This window comes from Oncorhynchus clarkii, chromosome 20 (genome assembly GCF_045791955.1).
Source record: "Oncorhynchus clarkii lewisi isolate Uvic-CL-2024 chromosome 20, UVic_Ocla_1.0, whole genome shotgun sequence".
NCBI lineage: Eukaryota > Metazoa > Chordata > Actinopteri > Salmoniformes > Salmonidae > Oncorhynchus > Oncorhynchus clarkii.
Genome location: NC_092166.1, coordinates 62591081 through 62608700, shown reverse-complemented (window position 1 = coordinate 62608700; position 17620 = coordinate 62591081). Strand labels below are relative to the sequence as shown.

The window sequence follows — 17620 nt, the reverse complement described above, 5'->3', positions numbered from 1 at the left end:
ATGGGTGTGCTTGTAATCTGATTTTTTTCAGGATTAAAAAGAAACGGAATGGAGTTAAGCACAGGAACATCTGTTTCCTGTGTAACATAAATAATAGCACAACACAGTGTAATTTTTTGTTGTTGTTGCTACAGTCAGATGATTAATCAAACTGGTTTCTTCTGCATGTGCACAGCAACAACCACAATGACACTCTGCTGCAGATGAGGGATCTTCTTTTGAGTCACATTATAAGGAAGAGGATCCTGGCCTTGACCCCCTGTCCTCACTTTCATCAGAAGATGGATGGCTTCCTGAGTTTGATCCCAGCGAGGATCCTGACCTTGACCCTCAGGCCCCATCTGGATCAGACCCAGGTAGGGATGGAGAAGATTTCCAATGTGGGGATGCGGCCAATGAGGGGCCCCTCATCTGTTCCCATTGTGAAAAATGTTTCAAGAAGAAATGTTTGACGACATCTTCAGTCCTATACAAACCCTACAGCTGCTCAGTGTGGGAAATGATTTTATCTGGCCAAACAGCTTGAGGAATGTTCCATTAAAGACCTAGAGAAAGCCTTCAGTTGTGATGCAGTGCTTTGCCATGAATGTACTTTGCAGTCACACATGGAGGCTCACAAAACAGAGGAGACGGTCACATGCACAGTTTATTAAAGGAAGTTTGTAGAGGAAAAAGACTTGAGGCACAAGTGTGTGGTCCAGAGAAGTATTGGCTTATCACGAGGAAGCACATTCAGAGGAGAGGAACTATTGCTGTGGAACCTGTGGCAAGATGATCTTTACCGCTGTGTCTTTAAAAAAACATGATGACTCGTAAAGAAAAAATGACGTTTCAGCGATGCACCTGCTCTCAGAAAGCATATGGTGGTCACACACCCCGGAGAAACTAAATTTTAAAAAGTTTGGTCTGCGATGTGTTTGGCAAATGTTTTGTCAAACGGAACCATCTGAATAAACATATGAGGACACACAAGGAAGAGAAACCTTTTTCTTGTGTCAAAAAGTGTAATTCTTCAGGTAATGTCAAAAGACACCAGATAACTCTACAGGTCACCCAATCCGGAATCCTAAAGAAACATAAAATAAACAAGCATACTGGTGGAAATACTTTTTAAGTGATTTGTGAGGAAGTTTGTTCAAGTTGTTATACCCCCCAAAATTATATGGTCACTCACACAGGGAAGAAATCATGTCATTATAGCATCTGTGGCAAAGGTTTCTTTAGCAATCATCTTCTTAAAGTTCACATGCACATTCACACAGGGGAGAAATCATTTGAGTGTGATCAATGTGGGAAGATGTTCAGCCATCGAAGTCATCTAACATATCACGAGGGTGTGCACATTGGTGTCAAAGCATTCATGTGCGACATCTGTGGGAAGGCCTATGCAAATAGACACAATCAGTGCTGCTAAATGGAAGTAATTTAGCACCACCCTGTCAATGTACAATGCATTTTTTTATGGACCCATTTCATGTTGATCCTGGTTGGTCCCTGGATGGGAGACCAGATTCTACTGGAAATGGTGTAAGAGGGCCAGTAGGAGGCACTCTTTCCTCTGGTCTAAAAAACAATAATATCCCAATGCCCAAGGGTAGTGATTTCGGACATTGCCCTTTGTAGGGTGCTGTCTTTCGGATCGGAAATTAAACGGGTGTCCTGACTCTGTCATTAAATATCCCATGGCACGCATTGTAGGAGTAGGGGTGTTAACCCTGGTGTTCAGGCTAAATTCCCAATCTGGCCCTCATACCATCATGGTCACCTAATGATCCCCAGCTTCCTTTTGGCTCATTCATCCCCTATCTTCTCCCCTGTAACTATTCCCCAGGTCGTTGCTGTAAATGAGAATGTATTCTCAGTCAACTTACCTGGTAAAATAAGGGTAAATAAAATCCAAATATAAACATGTTCCCCCCACAAGAAGGGGCAAAATAGGGATAAGAAAATGATCTGTTTTGAATGTTATGACTGTACTCAGACAGTGCAGTGGCTCACTCTATCACAATGCCATTGTGTTACTGTGTCACTGTGAATGTATTGATCCTGTGAATTCTAATCTGAGATGTTCATGTCGTTGGAGTCTTATTGATTTTCTACTCATTATCAATCTATATATCAGCTCAATTTCCAATGTCATCCGGATACTCTTTTCTTTCACTGAGGTTATGAATTTCATTTCTGAAGCGAATGTCTGAGCAAATTACTTTTTTCCCCTCTCAAATTATTTGCTTTGAAATCTAACTGAGATCAATGTTTCCCTGTTCTTGTGTTTTTGTTGACACTCAAATAGCAGAGAAATCGAATGAGAGAATTTGTCATTTTACCCCAGCATAATTGCTTCGGCTTTAAATGCTAATATTCTCTATAAATAAAACATAGACAAATGAGTCTGTATGCATTTATCTTCATCTCTTCTCCAAGTCACACTGTATTGAGCTAGCTCTCTTAGCATATTTTATGAGATCTTTGGCAACATATATGAGTGCTGTGGGATTTAAAATGCAACAATATTGACATTGTGCAATTAGAGGGGGTCATTAGGTCTGCTGCTATTTCAGATGGGGAAAACCCAGACCTCATCTTCCCTGGAATGCTGCCACACACAAGTCTAAATGAAAGGGAGATGGGGTGGTAATGGTGAAATGGGAGGAGTAGGTAATTGAACAGATGGGGCACTGGGCAGCCTGGGGATTACAAAGCCTGGCATTGCTGAGCCTGCCTGGCTACTATGGAACAACTATCTGTCTGACTGGAGGATGGATGCCTAGGCCCAACCAATCCTCATCTAGCTAGGGTTATCCCAACCAGACTCTGGTCCTTGTCTGTTTTAGCAACCTGGTCTCATAGACTAGACGTAACATAGTAAATGTAAATCCGGGACACTCAAATTAGTATGATATGTTACATTTGGTATGGCTACTTAAGACAGAAGGTTACTAGTTGGATGGGTGGGTGTATAACATCTAGCAACCCAAAGGATGCGGGTTTGAAACTCATCACAGACAACTTTAGAATTTTAACCAATTAGCTACTGTTCTACTACTTTTAAGCTACTTAGCTAACCGTCACCCTAATCTTAACCCTTTTAGCTAACCCTTCCCCTAACCTTAACCCTTTAATCTAACTCCTAACCCCTAGCATAGCTAATGTTAGCCAGCTTTTTAGCATTGCCACCTAGCTAACGTTAGCCACAGCAAATTGAAATTCATGTCATAAGTTTAGCAAATTCGTAACATATCATACGAAATGGATGTGGACATCCACAAATGAATATATCCCAAACGAAATGTAAATATCATACTAAATACTAATACTCTGAGGCAGCTTTTCAGATGGTCTAAATGGTGTTTATGGCATTATGTCTTCTGAAAGGAAATTCCTATCGTAATGTGTAGTGTTTCTTTAGAATCTTGTCTTAGTGATTTAAAGGGAAATGGTGTGCCTGTGCCTGCCTGTGTGTGTGTGTGTGTGTGTGTGTGTGTGTGTGTGTGTGTGTGTGTGTGTGTGTGTGTGTGTGTGTGTGTGTGTGTGTGTGTGTGTGTGTTACACGCAGCTATTGACCTCGTGAGCAGTTATTTTTATGGTGACCTTTCAATGATCCTGTATTATCTGTGCATAATGTGTGTACATTCTTATAATTTGTTGAACCAGAAGGTCATTGTTGCCTTAATAGGAATAAATATTATGAAATACAGACATCACCACGTCAAATGGCTATAGCTACATCAAACCTCAATTGGTCTACAACTCTACAAGGTGTGGAAAGCGTTCCACAGGGATGCAGGCCCATGTGCTTCCCACAGTTGTGTCAAGTAGGCTGGACCATTCTTGATACACACTGGAGAATGTTGAGCATGAAAAACCCAGTACTGTTGCAATTCTTGACACACTCAAACCTTTACATCTGGCACCTACTACCATACCCCATTCAAAGGCACTTACATCTTTTGTCTTGCCCATTCACCCTCTGAATGGCACGTACACACAATCCATGTCTCAATTGTCTCAAGGCTTAACAATCCTTCTTTAGTCTGTCTCCCCTTCATTTACACTGATGGAAAGTGATATCAATAAGGGGTAATAGCTTTCACCTGGATTCACCTGGTCAGTCTGTCATGGAAAAAGCAGGTGCTCCTAATGTTTTGTACACTCAGTGTATAACACCGTATTAATGTGTGGGACGTTCACTGTATTACAAGGAACAACTACTGTAGCAAGTCTATTTCGCTCCAGCAGCTAGCACAATCTGTCCATTCACAATTCACTTGTGGGAACATGGCAGCTCTCAGCACCTGACAACAGAAATAGTTGGCCTCTACTATTCAAGAGATTGTTCGTGAGGAAATTACCTATGCCCCTCTACTTGAAATTAAAACGGGTAAATTAGTCTCTTGCACTGCTCATTTCTGATGAATCACTCGAAAAGCATTACTGGATATTAAAATGTGCGGGCCACAGGACTTGAAACTGATGTGGAAGCAGGCAATCCAACTTCCTTTATGATCAATCTTTTCTATGAACTGTTTGGGCAGGAGAAGCTGGGTCCCATGCCACTGATAAATATTGTTCACCGCACGGGTCCTTTCCGCAATGGGTCCCGGTGTATGATTGTAAGAATCCACAGTTTTGAAGTCAAATGGGCAAATTGTTGGCCACGCAGTAGTATCAGGGACAGAGGGCGACCTACAACAAGGTGAGATCACAGCTATGCAAGCTCAACCTGAGATCTGGCAAAATACAACACACATTTTCCACTGCCAAGGAGGCTCAAAACGTCTTATAGAAACATCAAGCCCAACACACAAGGGAACGAGCCGACAGATCAAGGCTAACTCCAATTTGACTGGCTCAATATTTAGGTATGCTATCCATGCACAATCACGCAGCCTTGCCTATTATGCTGCCCTCGGGATAAGACACTGATGAGGACACCCCCTCAATTGGATAAAAGGAACACCAGGGCATACATTTCACTGGGGACGGGGGACACATTCTGAAATTATATTTTTGGCCCCCCCCAATGTTTCATCCCCTCTTGATTGGGGTGAATGAATAAGTTACACCTGTGTGTAACTACCACAGACAGGTCAGCTCTAGCTTCTAATTATCTGTCAGATAGTGATATGAGGTGGCTATTACTATCTAAAAGCAGTTGTTTGCATGGAAATATATTCTAGCCTTTGTTCTGTCATGTTTCAGAAGTAAATTAACCTGGCAAGTTTTCGCAATTTTATGTATCGTCAGAGAGAGAGCTGGCCAATAGTTGGCTTACATTAACTATTATTTTTGTCACAAACTAGACCTGAATCAAATGATGAAACCATCGGCCGAATGAAGATTGATATTCTGACATTTTTTCAGTGCAATGTGAGTTGTATTAGCCAGTATGTCAATGTAACATTATTGATCTGTCAGTTTCCCTAGCAAATTCCCTACTTTTCACACTGACACAATATGTATTTCTCGCACAGAACAGAATAGGTCAACGTTTGTACTATGGGGTATAGTAGATTGATATAGGCTAGTGATTTTGCTGTTCGTTAGGCCGACTCATCTTGTTGGCTGCCGAAAAGTAAATGTGGACAGTTCTTCTAATATCTTCAATATGCACCTCGGAATTGGATAAGGACGTGCGCAGTTGCGTCCCCAACGTTTCTGTTTTGACTGTCCCCCGATGTTTCTGTTTTGACTGTCCCCCGATGTTTCTGTTTTGACTGTCCCCTGATGTTTCTGTTTTGACTGTCCCCCGATGTTTCTGTTTTGACTGTCCCCCGATGTTTCTGTTTTGACTGTCCCCAGATGTTTCTGTTTTGACTGTCCCCCGATGTTTCTGTTTTGACTGTCCCCCGATGTTTCTGTTTTGACTGTCCCCAGATGTTTCTGTTTTGACTGTCCCCCGATGTTTCTGTTTTGACTGTCCCCAGATGTTTCTGTTTTGACTGTCCCCAGATGTTTCTGTTTTGACTGTCCCCAGATGTTTCTGTTTTGACTGTCCCCAGATGTTTCTGTTTTGACTGTCCCCAGATGTTTCTGTTTTGACTGTCCCCCGATGTTTCTGTTTTGACTGTCCCCAGATGTTTCTGTTTTGACTGTCCCCCCATGTTTCTGTTTTGACTGTCCCCAGATGTTTCTGTTTTGACTGTCCCCAGATGTTTCTGTTTTGACTGTCCCCAGATGTTTCTGTTTTGACTGTCCCCAGATGTTTCTGTTTTGACTGTCCCCCGATGTTTCTGTTTTGACTGTCCCCCGATGTTTCCGATCATTGAAAGACCCGACCATGTGATGGAGAGCCATGTGAGTGAGAGGTGCTTCGGAGCACTCAGGGAGAAGGGCACAGCGCAGCACTCCGGGCCAAGGGCACAACGGCCACTGGCCGCAAAAGGCATGGACTTGTTTTGGGTGCATTATGGCCACACAAAGGGGATGCTACCGGGAACTTCTAGGCATTATCAATTGCTTTTCAAATTGTGAATGAGAGACTGAAGTGTGTACATCCTGCGCAAAAAAAAAACAAAGCAGAGCTCATGCCTTTCAAGCAACTTCATCATCAAAATCATCATTAGAGTCGCATCATGCAGCCTTACAATGTATTAAAAATCAAAACATATAGCCCAACGTTTGTAGAACAGCTAAAGTTACATTAATAACTCTAAATTAAGCATATAGGAATACCTATTTCTTTCTTAACTGCTCAACACAGAATAGCCGCATGTGCGCACTCCCTCAAATAGTTTGGAGAAAATATCCTTTATTTTATCCAGCTTTGTTCAATTGTATTCTTACTATAAAATAATATATAATAAGGCCACGGAATTCTAAGTAAATCTTGCCTGCTAAATGAACTAGTGTAGCCCACAGCCATTTGACATAGCCAGATCAGGGCCTAACATATGGACAACTCAGAGTATGCTGTTCTGAAATAGACTACATTTTCTTCATATCATGTTTCTTTAGACCTGTCTAACATAATGGATTTATTGTGAAGGTGTAGGCGATATTACATTGATTTATTATACTTTTCTCTGTATCAGTGGCTTTTAGCTATGTGTGGAAACTAGGAGTGTTAAATGTTTTTATGTTAATTAACGATCAGACCGACAGTTATTTGATTGACAATCACCTGCTGACGAAATTCCGTGACCGCCACAGCCCTAGATACAACACTTAATTATCTCTGTCCAGCAAACACTAGACAAGCCAGATGCTATTTTACGGCAGGCAGTCTGACAAACCTCAAGTTCCTTTCCAAACTGTATCAAGGTTTGATAGAGGCCGATGACACAAAACATGTCAAACAAAAATGTGAGGAAGAACTTGGGAGACGCTATTGATGATGAATGGATACAGATATGTTAGAGTGCCCAGTCATGTTCATATAATCTCAGACATAAATGACTGCAATAAGACTATCCATATGTAGTATATGCCAGTGAAACTGAATATCATGCACTCAGAAATGGTATTATTCTGCTGGGGGTGTAAAAGGGGACATATTTGCATATGTTATGTTCTCGTGAAGGCTGGCTGAAATCTGGCAAAGAGTACAGCATGTTCTTTTATCTCAGCAAGTCTACAGATTCTCCCTACTCCCTGTTTTTGTTTGCTTGTAAATGTTGATACTGGAGACTTATCAGAAGAAACTGTGTAACCTAGCATTTACAGTTGCTAATAAATGCATTGCTATTAATTGAAAGGTTGGTTATCCTCCCACAATGTATGGAAGAAATGTAAAGTTATGTACAGTATCACTAGATTTGTTTTAAGATGAAGGGTATACTGTACAACTTTCACAAGGTCTGGATGTCTCCTGTGGAATACAGTACGACAAACGGAGTCTGTATTGAAAACATGTCCACATCAGGGGAGATTTTCATTTAGGCCATCCCTATAGCTACTCAGTCCTGGCCCTGGGGGTCTGCCGTACTGTTGGTTGTCACTCTGGCCTTGGCCTAACACACCTGAAGACAATAAAGAATGTTTCACTAAGATCCTAAAGTGGAGTGGGGTGTGTTGGGTTGGAGCGTTACAAGCCGTGGAACCCTAAGGGCAGGACAGGGTGACCCAGCTATATTATGGGCAAGTAAAAAGAGCTCTACAGTATTATTAGGACTATGATATGAATTCTATGGAGGGTGTCCTATTTCTGTGTGTTAATGTGTAGGTGTATGTGTTCCCTTGAAACATAAAAAAGATGGGAAGGAAGTTGTGTTGGGAGAGAGTTGGGTTATTGGCTAGACTGGTGGGGGTCGGGAGTGTAGGCGGCTCAGGTTGGCTGGGCGGTCTGGCTGAAATTTGATAGAGGATGTCTTAAAGACAATCAAAAGTTGTTTTTTCTCTGGTCGCTGGGAGGGGGGGTGGGTGGTCTGGGGGGTGACTGACGAGCAACCGTACTTGCTAGTGGGGGTAGGAAGGGGTGGGACACATCATTTTCTGGATTGGGGATGGGACATGTTGGCTGGGTGGGTGTGGAGGCCCACTTTATTTTTATTTTCATGTTTAGACAGAATTTATTATTACTTAATCTATATGTATTTCTTACTGTTCTTTTTATTTTGAGTGGCAGCCTACTGGTATATAAACTTACAAATTGAAATGGATAATGTAACTACACCAACAAAAAATGACAAAACAAATAAAAAGTTGTTAAAAAATAAAGAAGCTCCTACTGAACTCCTACTGAGTTATGTGTAAAGGTCTGCTCTGGTCTTGCTCTGTTGCAGATTTTAAGGCTATGTTTTGATTCAGTAGCGCAGGACGTGGTGAGACTCAAAGCACAAAGCACATTTGACAGTTGCCGGCTTGGCCTGTCATAACACATCTACCTCCTGTTCAGCATAGAAGTTGCCCAACGGCACAGATCTAGGATCAGCTTACCCTCACTCAATGATGATATTCTTTTCTAATACAGAAGATCATACAACATTATTGCCTGATGATCTTCTGAATTTCCCAACTCCTTTCTGATGCATTTCAGTCACTTCCTTCAGATTGAAATACTATCAAAAGTACTGTCAAACTGATTTGTAATAGAGTGCAATAGCCCCAAATACAAAAGTAAACATTGGCCGTTGATTACTTAACTTATTTTTTTACATTGTGGGTTCGTGCAAATTTTGCCATCAAAATGGAGTCGCGGGCCAAAAAAGACTGGGAACCCTGCTGTACATGCTCAAAAGAGGTAACTGGCCTTGTGCAGAGTACCAGCCAGGTAGGCAGGAGTTAGGTACTGGAGGTGGGAGAAGCAGACCTGATTGTTAGTGTGGGGTTTTGTGATCTTGCTCCATGTACTGTTAGCGGTTGCCTTTATGCAACAGCTAGCATGTCCTGTGGTGTGTGTGTGTCTCTGCGTGAGTGTGTCGCTCTCTCTTTATGCCGCCACTAACAGGTCTCGGACCACTGGTTATGAAAAAAGCATGGGGTAACGGCCATGTTTCCATGTCAGAAACCCTGGCGTGTGATTGGCCGGTCAGCTCCTGATGATGCTGTAAGCAGGAAGGGTTATTCTGGGCGTCTGAATAGAGGGGACGCTATGCTACACAGGCTGTGTGACCCGTCTGCAACTGTCAGTAGGCAGCACGATGCAGCCTTTGTGTTGTACATGTGTTGATTCCCAGTAAACACACAATGTCATCATTAAGTCATTTGGTTAGTTGGATACTAGAACTTGTTTTTCAATGCTGGCCTTTCACATAAACACGAAAAAAATGAAGAAGTTAAAAAACACATCATATCGTTGCAAATGCTCTGTAAATCAGTCGCTAAGTATCCTAACAGTGTTGAAGACACAATAGGGTCAAGCAAACATTCCTTCATCAGCCTTTATCAGTTACTATCATGGAGACTTCAGAAGAATGACACGTACAATAGCAAACACAGACACGAAGGATTAAATAGCCATTCTCCTCCCTAGTGTGTGTGTGTGTGTGTGTCTGTCCATTAGAGGCGAGTGACATATGCCATAGCTCAGTCAGATGCGTGTCAGTCCCACAGGGGATATACTACCTACAGCTGGCCTCCATAGGGGGAAAACAAACAAACACACACACACACACACATACTCTTCGCTTTTAAAATCTTAAAGGCCCAGTACAGTCAAAAACTAGATTTTCTTGCATTTTTTCAGTGCCTTTAAAAAGTATTCATACCCCTTGACTTATTCCACATTTGTTGTGTTACAGCCTGAATTCAAAATTGGTTAAATATATATTTTTCTCATGTTTTTAGAAAATGTTTCTAAATGATTGAAAATGAAATATATATTTAATTTACATAAGTATTCACACCCATAAGTCAATGCATGTTAAAATCATATTTGGCAGCGATTACAGATGCACATTATTATTCTTTTAATTCTTTAAGCTCTTTAAGTCAAGTTGGTTGTTGATCATTGCTAGACAACCATTTTCAAGCCTTCAATCTGATTGAAGTTAAAACTCTAACTAGGCCACTCAGGAACATTCAATGTTGTCTTGTTAAGCAACTCCAGTGTATATTTGGCCATGTGTTTTAGGTTATTGTCCTGTTGAAAGGTGAATCTGTCTCCCGATGTCTCTTGGAAAGCAGACTGAACCAGGTTTTCCACTATGATTTTGCCTGTGCTTAGCTCTATTCTGTTTCTCCATAGTCCTTGTAGATGACAAGCATACCCATAACATGATGCAGTCACCACAATGCTTGAAAATATGAAGAGATGTACTCGTGATGTGTTGTGTTGGATTTGCCCCAAACATAACACTTTGTATTCAGGATAAAACGTGAATTGCTTTGCCACATTTTTCTGCAGTATTACATTAGTGCTTTGTTAAATTAAAAGAGATTCTCACGTGGCCCAATATACAGTGCCTTGCGAAAGTATTCGGCCCCCTTGAACTTTGCGACCTTTTGCCACATTTCAGGCTTCAAACATAAAGATATAAAACTGTATTTTTTTTTGAAGAATCAACAACAAGTGGGACACAATCATGAAGTGGAACGACATTTATTGGATATTTCAAACTTTTTTAACAAATCAAAAACTGAAAAATTGGGCGTGCAAAATTATTCAGCCCCTTTACTTTCAGTGCAGCAAACTCTCTCCAGAAGTTCAGTGAGGATCTCTGAATGATCCAATGTTGACCTAAATGACTAATGATGATAAATACAATCCACCTGTGTGTAATCAAGTCTCCGTATAAATGCACCTGCACTGTGATAGTCTCAGAGGTCCGTTAAAAGCGCAGAGAGCATCATGAAGAACAAGGAACACACCAGGCAGGTCCGAGATACTGTTGTGAAGAAGTTTAAAGCCGGATTTGGATACAAAAAGATTTCCCAAGCTTTAAACATCCCAAGGAGCACTGTGCAAGCGATAATATTGAAATGGAAGGTGTATCAGACCACTGCAAATCTACCAAGACCTGGCCGTCCCTCTAAACTTTCAGCTCATACAAGGAGAAGACTGATCAGAGATGCAGCCAAGAAGCCCATGATCACTCTGGATGAACTGCAGAGATCTCCAGCTGAGGTGGGAGACTCTGTCCATAGGACAACAATCAGTCGTATATTGCACCAATCTGGCCTTTATGGAGGAGTGGCAAGAAGAAAGCCATTTCTTAAAGATACCCACAAAAAGTGTCGTTTAAAGTTTGCCACAAGCCACCTGGGAGACACACCAAACATGTGGAAGAAGGTGCTCTGGTCAGATGAAACCAAAATTCAACTTTTTGGCAACAATGCAAAACGTTATGTTTGGCGTAAAAGCAACACAGCTGAACACACCATCCCCACTGTCAAACATGGTGGTGAGACTGGGACAGAGATTTGTCTTCCAACAAGACAATGATCCAAAACATAAAGCAAAATCTACAATGGAATGGTTCAAAAATAAACATATCCAGGTGTTAGAATGGCCAAGTCAAAGTCCAGACCTGAATCCAATCGAGAATCTGTGGAAAGAACTGAAAACTGCTGTTCACAAATGCTCTCCATCCAACCTCACTGAGCTCGAGCTGTTTTGCAAGGAGGAATGGGAAAAAATGTCAGTCTCTCGATGTGCAAAACTGATAGAGACATACCCCAAGCGACTTACAGCTGTAATCGCAGCAAAAGGTGGCGCTACAAAGTATTAACTTAAGGGAGCTGAATAATTTTGCACGCCCAATTTTTACGTTTTTGATTTGTTAAAAAAGTTTGAAATATCCAATAAATGTCGTTCCACTTCATGATTGTGTCCCACTTGTTGTTGATTCTTCAAAAAAAAATACAGTTTTATATCTTTATGTTTGAAGCCTGAAATGTGGCAAAAGGTCGCAAAGTTCAAGGGGGCCGAATACTTTCGCAAGGCACTGTATTAGGCTATTGGTATTACTGGCTTGTATCAGCCAATAAGCTAGACATAGTTTGAAGAGAGCAGAGTTGGAGAGAGAATGGACACTTGCACTTTCTCTTGAGCTACGTTTTATAGCCTACCTTTAAGGAGCGGGACAATTTTCAGACGGAGACAAATATAGGTGATCTATATTTATTTGTAGGCAATGTATTAAACTATAGCCTAATCATATTTAGTATCATTTCCATAACTGTCCCATGCTTCTCCGTCCATGTATAGGTAGTGTAGTGTGGTCCTTTGTACAGTAGCTCAGTTGGTAGAGCATGGCGCTTGTGAAGGTGGTAAATTACATTTTAATGGCATCGGACCGAGGCTCTGCATCTGTCCTCGTGCTCCTAGACCTTAGTGCTGCTTTTGATACCATCGATCACCACATTCTTTTGGAGAGATTGGAAACCCAAATTGGTCTACACGGACAAGTTCTGGCCTGGTTTAGATCTTACCTGTCGGAAAGATATCAGTTTGTCTCTGTGAATGGTTTGTCCTCTGACAAATCAACTGTAAATTTCGGTGTTCCTCAAGGTTCCGTTTTAGGACCACTATTGTTTTCACTATATATTTTACCTCTTGGGGATGTCATTCGAAAACATAATGTTAACTTTCACTGCTATGCGGATGACACACAGCTGTACATTTCAATTAAACATGGTGAAGCCCCAAAATTGCCCTTGCTAGAAGAATGTGTTTCAGACATAAGGAAGTGGATGGCTGCAAACTTTCTACTTTTAAACTCGGACAAAACAGAGATGCTTGTTCTAGGTCCCAAGAAACAAAGAGATCTTCTGTTGAATCTGACAATTAATCTTAATGGTTGTACAGTCGTCTCAAATAAAACTGTGAAGGACCTCGGCGTTACTCTGGACCCTGATCTCTCTTTTGAAGAACATATCAAGACCATTTCAAGGACAGCTTTTTTCCATCTACGTAACATTGCAAAAATCAGAAACTTTCTGTCCAAAAATGATGCAGAAAAATTAATCCATGCTTTTGTCACTTCCAGGTTAGACTACTGCAATGCTCTACTTTCCGGCTACCCGGATAAAGCACTAAATAAACTTCAGTTAGTGCTAAATACGGCTGCTAGAATCCTGACTAGAACCAAAAAATTTGATCATATTACTCCAGTGCTAGCCTCTCTACACTGGCTTCCTGTCAAAGCAAGGGCTGATTTCAAGGTTTTACTGCTAACCTACAAAGCATTACATGGGCTTGCTCCTACCTATCTCTCTGATTTGGTCCTGCCGTACATACCTACACGTACGCTACGGTCACAAGACGCAGGCCTCCTAATTGTCCCTAGAATTTTTAAGCAAACAGCTGGAGGCAGGGCTTTCTCCTATAGAGCTCCATTTTTATGGAACGGTCTGCCTACCCATGTCAGAGACGCAAACTCGGTCTCAACCTTTAAGTCTCTACTGAAGACTCATCTCTTCAGTGGGTCATATGATTGAGTGTAGTCTGGCCCAGGAGTGGGAGGGTGAACGGAAAGGCTCTGGAGCAACGAACCGCCCTTGCTGTCTCTGCCTGGCCGGTTCCCCTCTTTCCACTGGGATTCTCTGCCTCTAACCCTATTACAGGGGCTGAGTCACTGGCTTTACTGGGGCTCTCTCATGCCGTCCCTGGAGGGGGTGCGTCACCTGAGTGGGTTGAGTCACTGATGTGGTCATCCTGTCTGGGTTGGCGCCCCCCCCCCCCCCTTGGGTTGTGCCGTGGCGGAGGTCTTTGTGGGCTATACTCAGCCTTGTCTCAGGATGGTAAGTTGGTGGTTGAAGATATCCCTCTAGTGTTGTGGGGGCTGTGCTTTGGCAAAGTGGGTGGGGTTATATCCTTCCTGTTTGGCCCTGTCCGGGGGTGTCCTCGGATGGGGCCACAGTGTCTCCTGACCCCTCCTGTCTCAGCCTCCAGTATTTATGCTGCAGTAGTTTATGTGTCGGGGGGCTAGGGTCAGTTTGTTATATCTGGAGTACTTCTTCTGTCCTATTCGGTGTCCTGTGTGAATCTAAGTGTGCGTTCTCTAATTCTCTCCTTCTCTCTTTCTCTCTCTCGGAGGACCTGAGCCCTAGGACCATGCCCCAGGACTACCTGACATGATGACTCCTTGCTGTCCCCAGTCCACCTGGCTGTGCTGCTGCTCCAGTTTCAACTGACCTGAGCCATAGGACCATGCCCCAGGAATACCTGACATGATGACTCCTTGCTGTCCCCAGTCCACCTGACTGTGCTGCTGCTCCAGTTTCAACTATTCTGCCTTATTATAATTCGACCATGCTGGTCATTTATGAACATTTGAACATCTTGACCATGTTTTGTTATAATCTCCACCCGGCACAGCCAGAAGAGGACTGGCCACCCCACATAGCCTGGTTCCTCTCTAGGTTTCTTCCTAGGTTTTGGCCTTTCTAGGGAGTTTTTCCTAGCCACCGTGCTTCTACACCTGCATTGCTTGCTGTTTGGGGTTTTAGGCTGGGTTTCTGTACAGCACTTTGAGATATCAGCTGATGTACGAAGGGCTATATAAATAAATTTGATTTGATTTGATTTGATTTGTTTCCCGGGAACCCCCCATACATAAAATGTATGCACACATGACTGTAAGTCGCTTTGGATAAAAGCGTCAGCTAAATGGCATATATTAGTATAGCCTAGGCCTACTCATTTAATTGAGACGACACACACACTTGATCTTACACGTGTGGATACTGAACTTGAAGCAGCAAGAATGATGAGAGTGGACACTTTCTCTTGAGCTACGTTTTGCATATAGGATATAGCCTAACTTTTCGGAGCGGGACGATTTGCAGGCAGAGACAAATAAATGGCTAATCAGTATTAATTGAAAAGGAAAAGGTGCAACACTCGCTCACCATGGTATGTGTGCATTGTGCCGTTTCATTTTCAATGATGATCACATTTTTGGTTTGCATCTCAACTCACGTTGGTTGAGTGGCCAAGGGTAGGTATCTCCCTACACTTCTTTATTTGTATTTTACGTTTTGTATATGGTATGCATTAATTTGTGGATGTCAGTCAACCATTTCATAAGATATGTTTCTAATTACAATTCGTATGATACATTACGAATTTGAAAAACATGTTATATGTTACGAATTTGAAAAATGTACAATATGTTACGAATTCGCAAAACTTATGATATATTACAAAGCTAGCATGCTAACGTTATTTAGGCTAGGGGTTAGGGTTAAGGTTAGGGTTGTCACATCTGCTCCTGCCCTCTGGTGTTCATCCGGTGTCTTCTTGACCTGCAGTTACTCCCCCTGTACACTCGCTCTCTCTCCCTCTCCCTCTCTGTGTGATTGTGTGGTTGGAAACAGGTGTGCTGGAGTCAGAGCAGATCCCTACCAGCTGCAACACGTTCCATAACCAAGACCTCTACAAATACTCAGTCCTGCCACTTCCACTCTGCCAGATTCTAATCTCTGCTCAGACAGTTTATGATTCTAGCCATGTATGATTATTTAAGATCCTGTTACTCTGCTGTGCCTGTTTCCCTGCCTGAAACCGTTTATTCTCTCATTGCAGTTACCCCTACCTACTCCTGTCTCCTGTTCCACATATCACCACCCAACTACCTTGCTCTGGATTTTACTCACCACCACTACCTTGGATTCCCCTCAGGACCTGTTTACCCTGTTCTACTCAGATAACTCCAACCTCAGTCTCCACATCTGTTTTTTCTGCAACTCATCTGAGCTTCCCCGGATCTGCACTCCATATCTCCCTGTGTAACAACACATATTTTGGTTCATTCATCCCTGTTTCCTCATCTGAGTCTGCTCTTGGGTTCCCCTGTGTTGCTCCGCGTAACAAGGGTTAAGTTTAGGAGTTAGGTTAACTGTACTAGAACCCTAGAACTGACAAAACAACACAACCAAACCCTGTCTACTGTACAGTACATTAGTACATATCATAATCTGGAAAATTGGCATGTTGACAGGGGAGGAACAGGAGGGTGTCTGCCTTTGTTTAGTGGGGGGTCATTATGAAGAGAAACCTGAAGAGAATGAGCTGGGGGTCTCCCCTGTAGTGTGGCCTGATGTTGATCACATCCTATTAGGAACACTGTGTGTGTGTGTGTGCTTGCGTATCCTATTAGGGACAATGAGGGGAGGTCCCCGGGGCCTGGCTAAATGAACAGGGTCATCAGTCTCTGATACTTGCTGCTGTCAGGGACTGAGGATGGGAGGGGAGGAGATGGGATGGGTGAGTGGAGAGGTAGGGGGGCAGCAATGAAACAGCCCCCCACCACGGATGACCTAGTTGGGCTTATTGGCTGGGTTATTGGCTGTGTGTGTTGGGGCTTGGGGGTATAGAATGGGAGGAGGATAAATGGAAACTGAGGTGTGGAATGAGTGAGGCTGGGTACAGTGTAGGGTACTGGGCTGGGCTGTGGGGGTTGGGAATGGAAATGAATTAACCAAAAATCTATGTTGGAAAAATTTACAAAAAATAAATATCTACAATCCAGAATATTTACAGGGTTTGCTGGAAATTCTATAAAATCTGTGTAAAACTATAAACATTCTCTAAAACATTTATATATAAAAGCCTATCTTTTAAATACTTTTTGCATATAATGCTATGAGAGACAGATAACACATTTTGAGTCCAATCCCAATCTAAGATTACAGGTCAGGGGGGGGTGTTAATCTGCTCGATTTGAAATCATGAGACAATAGTATGAGGATATTATAAGCGAAAAGAGACAGACTAAAATAACTTTTAACATTTTAAATCCGAGAGATGAGTATGTAATCTTAGTATTCTGTCCTGCTGGTACACCCACTGACACTGAGCTCAAAGAGAGGAAAGGGGAGGAAGGGGGGGGTGTGGTGTGTGTGTGTGTGTGTGTGTGTGTGTGTGTGTGTGTGTGTGTGTGTGTGTGTGTGTGTGTGTGTGTGTGTGTGTGTGTGTGTGTGTGTGTGTGTGTGTGTGTGTGTGTGTGTGTGTGCGTGCGCGCGCGCGAGAGAGAGAGTGTGTCGGAGTGTGTGAGAGAGATAGGTGAATCCAGAGGAAGACACCCAGAGTTTTCCACCCATATCGCCACACTCCCTAATCTAAACTAATCCCATTTAGTGAGTTTCCTGAACAAATGCAGGGAGGATAACAGATGTATCTGGGATAACACTCTTGTCCTTACATAATCTCCCCCCTCCCAGAGCTCCCTATAATCCCCTCTCTGAACAGGAGAGGAACATTAAACAATGCTAGCTGATGTGTTAGGAATCCCAG

The 17620-nt window shown here is 42.5% G+C and overlaps 1 pseudogene; it reads left to right on the top strand.

Moving 5' to 3' along the window:
- On the top strand, nt 1-1414 carry LOC139377135 (oocyte zinc finger protein XlCOF6-like; annotated as a pseudogene).
- The last annotated feature ends 16206 nt before the right edge of the window (nt 1415-17620 follow it).